The following is a 14,797-nucleotide window of genomic DNA, read 5'->3' as shown; positions in this document are numbered from 1 at the left end:
GTCTGAAGAGGGTGCAGTCATCCAAAACAGGTCCACGATAAGACACAGCGAGAGCCAAGCTAGGTGATAACAGCAGATTCAAATCATAGTCCAAGTCCAGTCTTCATGGAAACACAGAGATCCCAATGGCGCCTCAGCAACACCTTGCCACACGCAAAGTGCAGTGGCCAAACATTCCCATTTTATTCCCCTTCCTCCTGGGTGACCAAACACTCACACCCAAACACCAGGTGTCCCAAATCTACTCAGAGTCTGAGCTCCACACAGCTAGAGCTCGTGGATCTGGAGTACCTAGCAATTCGTCGGAGTCCCAATCATCCTGCCCACACTTAGCCCCATGAACACTTAAAGAACCATCCTCCCTTCTCCAAGCATCCCAATTGGGATCAGCTCCTGCAGAAACCCCAGGTTCAGAAGTATCCATAGACCCCAAATCCCCAGACATCTCCGGTGGCTGTGCCCATTCAGTGCCCGCTTCCCCAGCCACCACCTGTTCCTCAGCATCCATCTCCCCATCTGAATCTTCCTCAGAAGATCCCCCATATAGCTCTCTAAGTCGCTTCCTGCGCAACTCCTCCAGTGAACCCTCATCACGAGGGTTTTTTCTTCCTCTTCGAATTCCATCCCCATCAACCATAATCCCCGAAGGCGCAGTCACAACACTTTTAGAGGCTAGAGAGTTTGAGAAAATTTGTAAATGATTAGATATCAGTACAAACCCTATTGGTCATGTGTAATATGTTATTTCCTTGATATGTCTATGGCAATGAGGCCATTCTCTGTATCTAATGAAAATATATTCTATCTCATTTGCCCAGTATCACAAGGATCCTTACCATTTTTTTCTATTGTTGTATTGCCAATAGTGAGGCAACCACTGTTTCCTTGCCAGCACTAATAGTTCCTGTCATTGCCCTCAAATGTTTTAATCCTAGCTTTCTAACTCTATTATTTGCTTTAGAGATCACATATCAAATACTTGTATATCAGATGTGAACAGTATTAGGAAAAATAATTGCTCAACGATATGGAGCTAAAAGCCCCTTATTATCCATTTCCTTTCACTTCTAAGTGTTTGAAGCTTCTAATGTATACCCTATTGATCCTGGTCCTTAAAAAAAATTAAAACCACTTCCAAAAACTTTAAAAGTACTTTAACATTGCTTCACTAATACTGATATTGTGAATTATCTGTGGCAGCAGTGTTTTTCATTCCTTTATATATTTATTTAAGTGTGCAGTACAAAATCCAATTAAACATATTCAAGTCTTGACTTCTCAATGTTGATTCAGTGGTGATGTAATGGACCCCAGGTGAGACTATCAATTGGTATCATTTGATTATTACATACATTTTATATTTATTTGTTCATTCTTCAGTTCTGTCTTCCTTGTTCTAAGTCCATTGGGAAACTTAAAATGTTGATTCATTCTATTGATTCGTCTCCTTTAAAAGGCTCATAGTAAAAATAGATTGCACCAAAAACTCAGATGGTGAAAGAAATGTGGAGAGAAATAATATGGTAAATATTTGTTTAAACATTTAATTCAACTTTCTTTTTATTCTCCCATATAGGAAAAATTAGCAGTTCCTCTGAATAGGGAGAGGAAGGCACTAATTCACGGATAATTTAATGTATATATACCTCCCTCTCCTGGTTCTGTCACATAAGCAGTTGTTGATACATGGTCCCTGTAGTAAGAGAAGGAATAATGCAATTACCTGGAAGAAAACATACGAATGGATAGCTTAATGCTCCAAATAGCTGTACAAATAAACAGGATTTTGCTTTTCACATTCAGTTAGGAACAAGAAGTATAAATCAGACATGCATCTGAATCATATCCCTGTGCATTCCCCACTATTATTCTCAGTGAGATATGACCTTCCCATCCACATTCTTGTATAGCTTCATCTGTGTAGCTGAACTTGGAATTTTTGCTTTTTTCTCACATACTGTGTTATTTATACAGTCTCACTTGCCATCCCATCCAGTTTTCAGTTCTGAATGCATTTATGTGCTGCATCCTACCAATCTGATGTAAAAGTTGTGGATACACAAATTCTGACAGTTGCCAAGGATCCCACCTGTTCTGTGTTGTTATCAACATAATCACTTTACCAGTCTTGTTATCAGTTGTAGAGCCCCAGTGGCGCAATGGGCCAAATCCTTGTGCCGGCAGCCCTGCACAGGATGGTAAAACATCAAACAACCAGGCATCCCCTGGGCAATGTCCTTGCAGACGGCCAATTCTCTCACATCAAACGCGACTTTCAGTTTCTCGAGTCGCTCCTGACATGAAAAAATTGTTGTTTTAATGTAGTGTAAAAAAAAAAATACCAACAACAAAATGAGTAAACTTCATGGAATATTGTTTTCAGTGCTGTACGTCTCTGCTTTCACCACTTTATAGCTTTAACAGAGGCTGAATGGTCATTTGTCAGGGGTACTTTGATTGTGCTTTTCCTGTATGGCAAGGGATTGGACTGGGTGGCACATGTGGTCTCTTCCAACTCTGATTCTATGAAAAAAATAACTTTATGTCATAAAATCTGTTTCCATTCCTCTTCCATAATGTCTAGTTTAGCTTTTTCTTTTATCCTCATCAGAATTCTCATCTCTCAAAATGTCCAAAGGCAGACACTGTTTGGTATATTCAATCTTTTATACCTGAATATACCGCATTTACTCGGATCTAATGCTCACCTTTTTTGGCTAAACGACCTCGCCAAAATTAGGATGCACATTAAGGTAAAGGTTTCCCCTGATGTTAAGTCCAGTCATGTCTGACTCTGGGGGTTGGTGCTCATCTCCATTTCTAAGCCGAAGAGCCAGCGTTGTCCGTAGACACCTCCAAGGTCATGTGGCCGGCATGACTGCATAGAGTGCTGTTACCTTCCCGCCAAAGCGGTACCTATTGATCTACTCACATTGGCATGTTTTCGAACTGCTAGGTTGGCAGAAGCTGGAGCAACAGCAGGCGCTCACTCCGCTCCCGGGATTTGGACCTGGGACCTTTCGGTCTGCACGTTCAGCAGCTCAATGCTTTAACACACTTCGCCACCGATAATATGATAATCTTAATGCTGAGCCAAAGCAAAAGGGGAAGCTGCTTCAAGAGCACCTGGAGCTCCTGTTTAAGGGATGTCATCTCTAATTTAATTGCCATGGCTCAATACTATGCAATTCAGGATTTGTAGTTTGGTGAGCCATCAGCATTATTTGGCAGCGAAGATACAATACCTTATAAAACTACAGCCCTCACAACTCCATTGCATTGAACCAAGGTGATTAAAGTGGATTCATTCTACAGCATAGATGCACCCCAAGGTTATTTTTTTTTTCCTACTGCTGAATTCTTAGCAGGCAGCAACTTCAATGCACACCTTTTTGACCAAATTACAAACAATGCACTTTTTGCCACTGCATTATATTCAACAGCAAATACTTATTTTTTGTTCAAAGGTTTTGAACATTGAGGTGCACATTAGATTCAATGGCACATTAGATTCGAGTAAATACGGGTAATCGGACAAAGTAAATTCATATGTTCCTTGCTATAAATTACCAAGAGGCCTTTGCTTTGTTGAATAAAGACTTGCCAGATGGTCTTGAAGCTGATCCAGCTGTTCTTAAAATTGTCATCGGAGGTACTGAAACCCTAAGGAAATATCTTATGAAATGCAAGATTAAACTTTACACAAAGAACTGTGGATTGTAAAAGTAAAATCTTAGCTTACTGAAGCCTTAGGATAGGGCAAAATGTAAATATTATTGAAGGTCATGTAATATTGTTGAGGAGGTGTTTGTTATTCCTGTTGATAATATAAAAATGGTTTTTATACATCAGAAGATTTTTTAGCTCTGTTCATACTTGGTAACACAATATTCAATATGCACATCAAAGGGATCAGCAGTCAAATACTGTTGTTCATTTCAGAAGCACTTTGCAGTGGACTGTTGGGAGATCTGTTTGGGAACATACTTCCAAAATGCCAATGGACATTCATTATTTATTGCATTCTTCTTTGTACTATAGCAACTGCATTTAATGTATAAGAATTTACCCCCATAATAAATGAAATGCATCAATAATTCCACTATCAACTTCTTTGGTAGTTCTGGAAAATCTGCTTGTAAATGATCATTTAATGCAGTTTGAAACTGCAGCGACCACAAATCATATGCCACTGGTGCATGCTGCAGTACAAATTAAAGAGTATACAATGTGTTAAAGAAAGTTGTAGGAATGTCCAAGTTAAGTCCTTTATTGTGCTTCAGCAGATCCCAATGCTAGACCAACTCTGCAGAAAGTGGAGCTCATTGTAGATAGTGATCTTTGCTGAAGCACTTCGTAGGATATGGAACAAGGATGGGGTGAGGGGCTCTGAAAAATATTCCAAGGGCATGGCAGGCAAGCAAGGGATCGATTGACCCACTAGGAGAGGTAATTGATCGCCTCCACTCCTACCAGTCACTTTCTCTTTTGTTTTAATCTCCTATCCCTCTGGAGCACTGCTGCACATCTCTCCCAGAAATACATTTTTAAAAACCCACGGAGCAGTTTGTGGTTAATATACCGTATATACTTGAGTATAAGCCGACCCTAATATAAGCCGAGGGACCTAATTTTACCACAAAAAACTGCGGAAACGTATTGACTCGAGTATAAGTAGAGGGTGGAAAATGTAGCAGCTACTGGTAAATTTCAAAATGAAAATACATCCCAATGAGGCATCAGTAGGTTAAAGGTTTTTGAATATTTACCGTATTTCAAAGAAAAACAGTAAACTAGCTCTGTAAGTGGAAAAGTAGGGTCAACATAAATAATATGGTATTAACAATAACATAATAATAACAACAACAACAACAACAACAACTTCATTTGTACCCTGTCCTATCTCCCCATGGGGATTCAGACAGGCTTTCAACATAATAACAGGCTGTGGCGCAGGCTGTTGAGCAGCTGCAATAAATCACTCTGACCATGAGGTCATGAGTTCGAGGCCAGCCCGTGGCGGGGTGAGCACTCGTCAATTAAACATAAAAAATAGCCCCTGCTCATTGCTGACCTAGCAACCCGAAAGATAGTTGCATCTATCAAGTAGGAAATAAGGTACCACTTATAAAAGTGGGAGGCAAGTTTAACTAATTTACGACTTGGAATGAGGAAGTGCCACCAGAGTGGATGATGAAGCAGCTGCTCTCCCCTGTGACCAGAATCAAACATCCCCTCAGGAGAAGGTTAAATTGCCTCTGCTGTTGAAAGTATTATGATGTTTGCAAAATTATATAGTTCATGTTTAGCCAGTAGGTCTGTACCTTTAACTTGTAGTATGCTTGTATTTTGAGCTTTATCAATCAGATACAGGTGGAGCTATGTTTGTCATTTATATATTCTTTGCACTCTGCCTGTATTCTCTCTCTGAGTTTTTTGTTCCTGCATTATGCTTCTGTTACAGCATTAAAGTAAGTTGACTTTATGCTACAATGTAGTTTTTTATTTGACCACATTACTTCGGGGCTATGTTTCTGTTGCAGCTTTATTTTATTTTTCTATGATACTCTGCAACCTAAGGTTTTTACCTTTGCTAACATCTGTGTCTGTTTGTCTCGGTCTCTGTTTGATGTGTTTATGGGCATTGAATGTTTGCCCTTTGTGTGTATAATGTGATCCGCCCTGAGTCCCCTTCGGCGTGAGAAGGGCGGAATATAAATACTGTAAATAAATAAATAAATAAATAAATAAACATTCAATTCCTACATAAACAATGCAGAGCTAGATATAGATCTATAGTTATATATATTAATTTCACATATGCATTACCCCTGAAATGTTTGCATATCCTCTCTATATATGTACATTTTCCTCCTGCAATATTCGCAAACCCTAAATATTTATGTTTATATCTATCTAGAAATCTCTGTGTGTGTATGTGTGTGCATTTCCCCTGCAATATTTACAAGCCCTATATTCATATATATCTATCTAGACATCTCTCTGTATATAGATAATTATATCTGTATAGGATTTGCAAAGACTTGTAAGCATGTGAGGCGAAAATTCATATATAAAATAACGTATACACATAGATACAGATATACAGGTACATGGAAATTTCTAGATATCTATATGTATATGGGATTTGCAAAGACTTGCAAACATATGAGGGGAAAATTCATATATAAAATTAATGTTGGTAGATAGATACAAATATAAATATGCATAGGGATTGCAACGGTTTGCAGGGGGAAATGCCTATATATCTGTAGCAGAGATTAACAAATATTTCAGGGGAAAATGCCTCTGTACGATTAATGAGTATATATATATTCTTCTTCCTGACTTGCAAGGCCTTCTTTCCCTTTTCAAAACATTCCCTTGGTTAAGAACGAGGAAGGCTTTGGAAAAGTAAACACTGATAAGGGAGGGTAAGATGAGAGGTAAATATATCATATATTGCAAGCAACGGCCTCCAGGCTCTGCTGCCGGTTTGATCTTGACCCCATTATAAGCCGAGGGAGGCTTTTCAGCTCATAAAAAGGGCTGAAAAACTCGGCTTATCTTCGAGTATATACGGTAATTACCTTCCTGACCTCAAACCAGTTCCAGACCTGTCAGTCTAAACACCCACACAGTGAAACCAGTTCCTCCCAAACTGGTTCTAAGCTACATTATAGTGTCAGTATAGATGTGCTCTTAGTTTAGGTTTTATAGGCAAGGTATTATAGGCAAGGTTTTATCATTGCCTTGATTTCACCTTCATCTTAATAAATAATGTTTTCAAGATTTAAATGGAGTGTATTATAAATATGAGTGTTTGAACTGAAAAGCTGAAGAAACAGGCTCCATAACTAAAGAAAAGACTATTAAAATGTAGATCTGGTATCTTTGGTTATGTTTTTAAGCCTATAGTCTTTGAGTGACATTTATTCAGTTTTCCCCTCTTCTCTGCATAAGAACAAATTATATTTGGTTACAAGCATATTTCCAGTTGCATTTATTCAGGCTCCTTATATTATTATTTTTATTCACACTAAGTTTTATCCAAAATACTGTGTGAACTTGTTACTGCCTAGTAGGTTAAATGTTTTATTTTTGTAGCAAACTTTTTGTCTGCTTCTAGGCAAAAGTATATCTAGATAACCATTTAAAAAAATTAATTATGAAATAACACAGATTGTTCAAACATCATTAGAACATTTGTATGTCCTCAAATCCCTGGGTCAGGCATAATAGTAAAACATAATTCTAAAAACAAAAATCTTCAACTATCATTCCTTTATTACTGGGAGTACTATATTCAAACACAACACCCATTTTATGTATGTCTCTATAAAACCAAATTTTTGCACTACTGGCAAAATTGGGAGGATTGAAATAGTGAAATTTTAGAGACTATTCCACAGACATTTTTTAGTAAAAATCACCCATTTCAATGGTTAGAACAACTAAATATTGAACTTGGATGTCAAGAATTCTTAGACATTTTATCATAGTAAACAGCCAGTAATTGGGTAAATCAAGTATCTCCTCCCTTCAGAGATATAGCACTAGCAGATGTTTTATACAAGTAGCTATGGGAAGAGTGTTAGTAAATCTAAAGTACTTTGGCCACTCTTACATTGGGCAGGGGCTCTTGTCATTAGACAGAGTGAAAAAGGGTGGCTTATTTGGGGTGATTAAAAAGGCAAGTAATTTTTAGGCTTGATTTTGTAATCGCTCTTTTACCCTTTGATACTGTTTGACATAGTTTCCCATTTATGATATTCAAGGTAACATAGTTTGCATGCAATACTATCTGATTCACATTTAATATTAAAATTTAAGAATAACTGATAATGTATGTATTATGTACTGGCAGTTCATCACTGCCAGTAGTTTAATCTCACTCCCATCCCAAGTGAGTATCAATACTTATTTGTGGCATAGAAATAGCAAACCAGTGTGTAGGGAGATGCTTCGAGGGGAACATAGCAGCCGTGTAACTCACACAGGGAGTGTATGCAGGTTACATACTGGTTATGCAGCTCTGGTATAAACAAATGCTGAGGTCAATTATGAGAATGCATTGCTGTATTGATCTGGAGATAAAGGAACTCTTTCTTGTTTACATTTAGTGTTATCAAAGTTTTTCCTAGCCAGTTCAAAATAATGGAAATTGTATTTACTCGATGATAGTCCACTTTCACAAAGAGTAGAGTGTTCAAGGATCGAAACACTTTCTTGTTTCATCCCTAATTCTGGTGTTTCAAAATTATGGACCTAATTTCAAAGCTGTGTTATTTCACGATGGCAACATTATTAACCATTATGAGTCAGAAATAAATCTAAAAAATAACACAGCACCTGGAGAATACCTCATTAGGCCTTGTGTTGTGGGGTCACCATCTTGTAAATGACTGAGGCTATGGGCTATTTGTGTGCTGGGAGAGGCAACTAGTGGTAATAATTTGAAACTCTATGTTCTACCCTTTCAAGTGGTAAGAGTTTCGTTCATGGATGGTTCATGGGTGCAGAGTTATCGTGATTTCAAATCGGGTCCATCTTTATGAAACACCCAGTATTACTCTGTTGTCTAATGCCAGCTATGCCAGAATGTTCCAAAGTGGCAAACATAATCCTAAAAATAAAACTTGGCCAGTGGTGCTTTACTGAAGTGTAGATATCCAGCAATGAAACATCATTCTCATGCAAGAGTTAGAGAAGAAAGAAAGAAAAATTCAACGTTAAGCATTATGTAGACATGAAGTAATATCTATTAAAGTCAAATACCTTTTGAAAAGAAAAAATGCATTTAGCAGAAAGGAGGAACTGCTCCTTCATGTATAATTTTTGTCATTAAATAATTACTAGCTGTTACTAAAATGACATATTCATAGTACAAAACTGCCTGTTGCAGGGATATGAAATAATGACTGATAAGTCCGATTTATTTTGTGCCTGCTAGTTTTTAAAAATGCTTTGAATGGAATATATATTACAGAAGGTACTTAACTCTTACCTTACTCAGGAAGAAAAGTGATTTTGGACTGTTAAATACAAATTCAGAAAAACAATGTTAGCATCCAGTATTCTCATGCTAAAGTATTTAAAAGAGAGTAACAGGGTAAAGAAATAATGCATTTGATTTTTTAATTTATTATTTATTTACTATATTTATACCCCACCCTTCTCACCCCGAAGGGGACTCAAAGCAGTTTACAAACTATGGCAAAAATTCAATTCTGCATCGTACATACAACAATAAACATACCATATTATATTATATACAGTAAAACAGATTAAAAACAAAGTGCTGAGTCATGATTTCCATACTTCTTGGTTTTCCCATAGTCATTATTCAAACTGCTAGGTTGAGGTCACTGGGAAGGGAGTTCGACAGCTGAGGGGCCACCACTGAGAAGGCCCTGTCTCTTGTTCCCAGCAATCACAATTGCAAAGGGAATGGGACTGAGAGCAGGGCCTCCCCAGCAGAGCTCTAGTTGGAGATATGGTTAGACAGGTAAGTTGGACCAGAACCATAAATTCGTCTTGACTAAGTCCCATTACTCAGTGGAACTCTCTGAGTCTAGATCAGATGTAGTAATGATGTGGCTCTAAAGGTAGCAATCATTCCTCACCCAGCACCACAAGCTCTATGTCTATGAAGTCAGAAAGACCTAGAGGGAAAGAGAAGATTAAGTCAGACTGCTGTAACTTGCAGTTGCACAGTATCTAATGACCTACATGATATCCACCCCTTGTTTAAATCTAGGTCCTACTCATTCTTACGGATATCCTTTTCTTTGCAAAATTCAAGTAGCTCAAGGGTTTTAAGATGACTATATGACTTCTGCCAGGCCAGTTGATTCATTATAATGCTTGTGACTGTACTACTTCTACTTAGTCCACGATTGTTTCTATATGATGAATCATTCTTGTGCAGCCACGCACTAGAGATGGAAAAAATGTTTTGATCTGGACTTAAAATAGGCCAGTTGAGATCAGTGGAAGTTACATTAGTAATTCCCAGCTTTTATCATATAGATTTCAGTTGGTCTGCTCTAAATATAGTTAAGTTTGGCTTTTACGCACTATTTATTTGTCTTTTGGCTCAATGTCATTGCACTAATGAACAGCCCACCATTGTCACTGCATTATTTATTGCACTGCTGCAAAGTTCATTGAATAAATGCAGAGTTAACATAAGAATGTTATGTGGGGCAGGATGTGTGTGTATGCGTGTGTCAAGAACTTGTGCCAGGCACTGCCAACTAATTATGACAATATAATCCTGTGCAAATGTACTGTTCAGAATATGTTACTGTGCTAAGATTATGTTGGATTGATGTCTTAGTATTTCTACTGCAAATAGAGAAAAACTGTATAAAATTAAATGCCACATCTGTAATAGGTCTTGTACAGCTAGTATTGTTTTCTACTATCAGATTGCTTTCAGAGAGGCCTTTATTGTGAAAACACAGTGCCGTTTGATAAAAGATTTACATGGGTTTCAGATAGTATTTTCCTCAATAGTAGTTCTGTGATGTTTTTACCAAGACAGAGAGGATGGGATACTTGTTGCCTCTACTGATACTACTATTGCTGTTGTTATATAATTTATATTTGGGAAAATATCTGGAAACTGATGTTCTCACTTTGAAAGCACATGCGGATCAAAAATAGGTCTCTACAGTCACCTACAGACCCACCTCCAAGATCCTATACTTGGAAGACAATCAAATGAATGATAGCCTATGATGGTGATGATGATGATGAGATGAGATAGTTGGGAAACTAAAGTTGGCTTCCAAAAGTTAAAAACCAACATAGGACACATCTACACTGACCATTTAATGCAGCTTGAAGCTAACTTCAAACTTCAGTGGCTGCAGAACATTCACCACCAAAGTGTGCTGCAGAGCAAATCAAGGCCAGTAAAGTGTATTAAGCAAAGTCAGTGTAAAGTCTGAGTTAAGCCCTTTAATACACATCAGTGAGTTGCAAATTTAAATCATGTTGCACAGCGAAATCAGTTTCACAGAATGCAAAGTGCTTTTTATAGATACCTGCCTGTGCTGAAGCACTAATTACAGAAACCTGGCTAAACCAACCATTTCAGACGCAGCTGTTGAGCCAGAAAGATATACAATCTACTGGCAGTAAAGACTCTGGTAAGAGTAAAGGAGGGAGAGTTGGTCTTTATGTGAACAAAAGCTGGTGCTGTAATTCAAAGACTGGATTCTCATTGCTCCAGTGATCTGGAGTACTTGACTGTCAAATGCAGACCCATATATCTCCCACAAGAGTTTAATTTGGTCATGATAACTGCAGTATATATTCCACCTGATGACAATAGTAACACAGCACTTTTTCATATCAGGAGCAACTTGAGAAACTGCAAGTCACTTCTGGTGTGAGAGAATTGTCTGTCTGCAAGGACGTTGCCCAGGGGATATCTGGATGTTTTACCATCCTATAGGAGGCTTCTCTCATGTCCCCGCATGGGAAGCTGGAGCTTACAGGAACTCACCCCATTCCCCGGATTTGAACCACTGATCTTTCAGTCAGCAGTTCTGCCAGCACAAGGGTTTGACCCATTGTGTCACTGGGGGCTCCAACACAGCACTGGGATTTTTGTATACAGTAATGCCATTGAAAACCAGCAGAAAAAGTATCCTGATGCTGTGCACATTATAGCAGGGGACTTTAACTATGTTGACTTGAAAGCAATACTCCCTAAATTCTATCAGCATGTTAAATGTGACAACAGGGGAGCTAGCCCGCTGGATAAAGTGTATACTAACAGCAAACAGGGCTACAGGGTCATAAAATTACCACACTTGGGGCAATCAGATCATGTGTCATTGTTCTTGACACCAGCATATATTCCTCTCAGGAAACAGGCCCTGACTAAAGCAAAGACTGTGAAATCCTGGCCTAAAGATGCTTCCCAACAACTTCAGGATTGCCTTAAGGGGACTAACTGGGACATTTTTTTTTATCATTTAGACCTGGAAAAAATACTTTAACTGTTTTGAGCTACATTAAATACTGCACAGATAATGTCACTGTGGACAAACGCATCCAGATTTATCCTAACCATAAACCCTGGATGACCAAGGAAGTTCAGTGACTTTTGTGTGACAGAAACAATGCTTTCAGGTCTGGTGATGAGGTGAAATAAAGTGCTGCCAGAGCAAGTTTCAAGAAAGGCATCCAGCAAGCCAAGTTGGAGTATAAGAGGAAGGTCAAGGATCATTTCCAGAGTAACACCGTGAGGCACGTATGGCAGGGGATTCAACAAATTACTAACTGTAAACCAAACAATGACATTCCTGCTGAGGGGGAAACCTCACTGGAAGAGGAGTTGAATCACTTTTTGCCTGCTTTGAAGTAAGCCCACCAGAGGTAGTTGGAATTCAGCCACGGGGCAGTTACAGCTCCAACCTCATTGTGGAGGAACATGAGGTAAAGCGTGTTTGGAGGCTGTGAATCCTAGGAAGGCTGCTGGACCGGATGGCATTTCTGGTTGGATGCTTAAAGTCTGTGATCTTTAGCCGGTCTTTATCTCAGTCTGTTACTTCATCTTGTTTGAAGGCCTCCATCATTGTTCTGGTACCAAAGAAGTTCTCTACCGGGAATTTTCAGGACTACAGACCAGTGGTACTCACTTCCATCATCATGAAGTGCCTTGAAAAACTGGTTTTCAGGCATATAATTTCTTGCCTTCCACATGCACTAGTGTGCATATAGGGCCAACAGATTGACAGAGGACGTTAAAGCTATCATGTTCCACACTGCTCTGACCCACCTGGAATGGCAGGGGAACTATGTGAGGATGCTTTTTGCCGAGGAAAAAAAGTTCTGCGTTCAACACAATCCTTCTACATAGATTGGTGTCTAAACTCATGGATCTTGGATTGTCATATTCAGTCTGTTCCTGGATTATGGACTTCTTGTCTGGACATTCCCAGAGGGTTAGATTAAGTCACCATACCTCATTAGCTCTCACTCTCAACACTGGGACACCACAGGTCTGTGTGTTGAGTCTTCTGCTTTTCACTTTGTACATATATGACTGTACCCCTGTCCACCATAGTCGTGTTATTACCAAATTTGCAAATGATTCAACCGTGACGGGGCTTATCTATGAAGGGGATGAGTGCCTATCAGGATGAGGTGGATCAGCTGCTCTCATGGCGCAGGGATAATAATCTTGTTCTTAACATCAACAAGATAAAGGAGCTCATATTGGATTATAGGAAGGACAGACCAAAAATTCAATCCTTGGTCATAAATGGAGACCAAGTGGAGCAGGTGGCCAGTTTTAAGTTCCTAGGTGTCACTGTGAAGGAGGATTTGATGTGGGGCGCCCATATGGCAGTGTTGGTTAAGAGAGCCAAATAGAGACTGTACCACCGGAGACTCCTAAGGAACCACCAACTGAATGAAAAACTGCTGGTGACTTTCTATCACTGTGCTATAAAGAGTGTCCTAACCTACTGCATCTGGGCATGGTTTGGTAGCTGCACAGTGACCTAGGAAGGCGCTTCAAAGGACCACCACTTCTGCACAGCGAATCATTGGCTGACCTCTCCCCTTGCTGGAAGAACTTCGTAATTCACGCTGCCTTAAGAAAGCTGAGAGCATTCTTTGGGATCCATCTCACCTGGCATATTCTTTTTTTGAATTATTTTTTGAATCATCTTGACAAAGACAAGGACAAACAGGCTGAAGAATAGTTTTTATCCTAGCAGTGTGGGTATGGTGAACTCTGTGGTTTCGCATTGATGCGGCATTGGGGGCTGTGTGGTGGTGGTGGTGGGGTGTGTGTGGAGGGATAGATGTGTTGTTTTGTAGTGTGTGCGGGAGAAGACATGTAATTTCATTTTGCAATAGCACAATGACAAATTAAGCTATTCTATTCTATTCTTTGTAAAAGCTGTAACTGGTTCAGGGAGAGGTTGCCAAGCCGCCCCGCCCCCCAGGAAAGGCTGGACAGCAAGGGGCTAATAATTTATTGCTTCTACTGTTGTCAGTCTCCCCACCTTTTTCTCACCTGTTATGCCTCTGGAGCTTTGGTGCAATTATTAAAAGAGTGGCTGAAATGAAAAATGCTCTCATATAGTGCTCTGGTATTCGCAATCACTATGTATGTGGAAATGAGCCAGAACATCACAGGCAGAACTAAGGGTACAGACTGGCTAAGTTTAGCATTTTAAAACCTGCTGATTTAAGCTTGTGGACAACATTCTTTAATTGAAATCAGTATGCTTGACTTGAGCTATATCATGTAATTTTTCTTGTAAGACAGAGCAACCTTGTCTAAATAAAATTATTATTATTATTATCATCATCATCATCATCGTCAACTTGTTGAAATGAATTATGTATGTAGCTAGTGATTTAGTGTCTCACAATTTAGCTTTTCCTTCTGTCATTTAAGTTGTATTAAAATAATTTGTCTGAGAAAAATCTTAATTGCTAATTTATTTTAAAATATTCTAAAAATTTCAAATAAATTATTTATTCAGAATCAGGTGTTAACCTCTTTATGAGAAGGGACAGAACAAATCTTTATTTTTCTTTATTGTTTCCTGTACTGTTGGCAAGGGCAAAAATGGGTAGTTGGCTGCATACAGGTTGCCCAAAGTAATTTATGAGATTTAATTAAAATGTTCTAAATAACCACCATGCCTCAAAAGTTGGATTCTGTCATTTTTTATGAAGCCTGGTTACCTGTTAGGAGGTTAATTTATATGATAAATTTAATTTTTGCCTGCAGATAGGGTTACCATTTTTCTCTTAT

At 38.7% G+C, this 14,797-nt stretch overlaps 1 protein-coding gene across 20 annotated transcripts in view; it reads left to right on the top strand.

Moving 5' to 3' along the window:
• The window catches only part of rims2 (regulating synaptic membrane exocytosis 2), a 434,045-nt gene that overhangs the window by 365,263 nt on the left and 53,985 nt on the right, over positions 1-14,797 (top strand). The gene's annotated exons all lie outside the window — the stretch shown is intronic.

Source organism: Anolis carolinensis, chromosome 4, assembly GCF_035594765.1.
Source record: "Anolis carolinensis isolate JA03-04 chromosome 4, rAnoCar3.1.pri, whole genome shotgun sequence".
Classification (NCBI taxonomy): domain Eukaryota; kingdom Metazoa; phylum Chordata; class Lepidosauria; order Squamata; family Dactyloidae; genus Anolis; species Anolis carolinensis.
The sequence above is the reverse complement of the archived record's forward strand: the minus strand, read 5'-3'. Positions and strand labels throughout refer to the sequence as shown.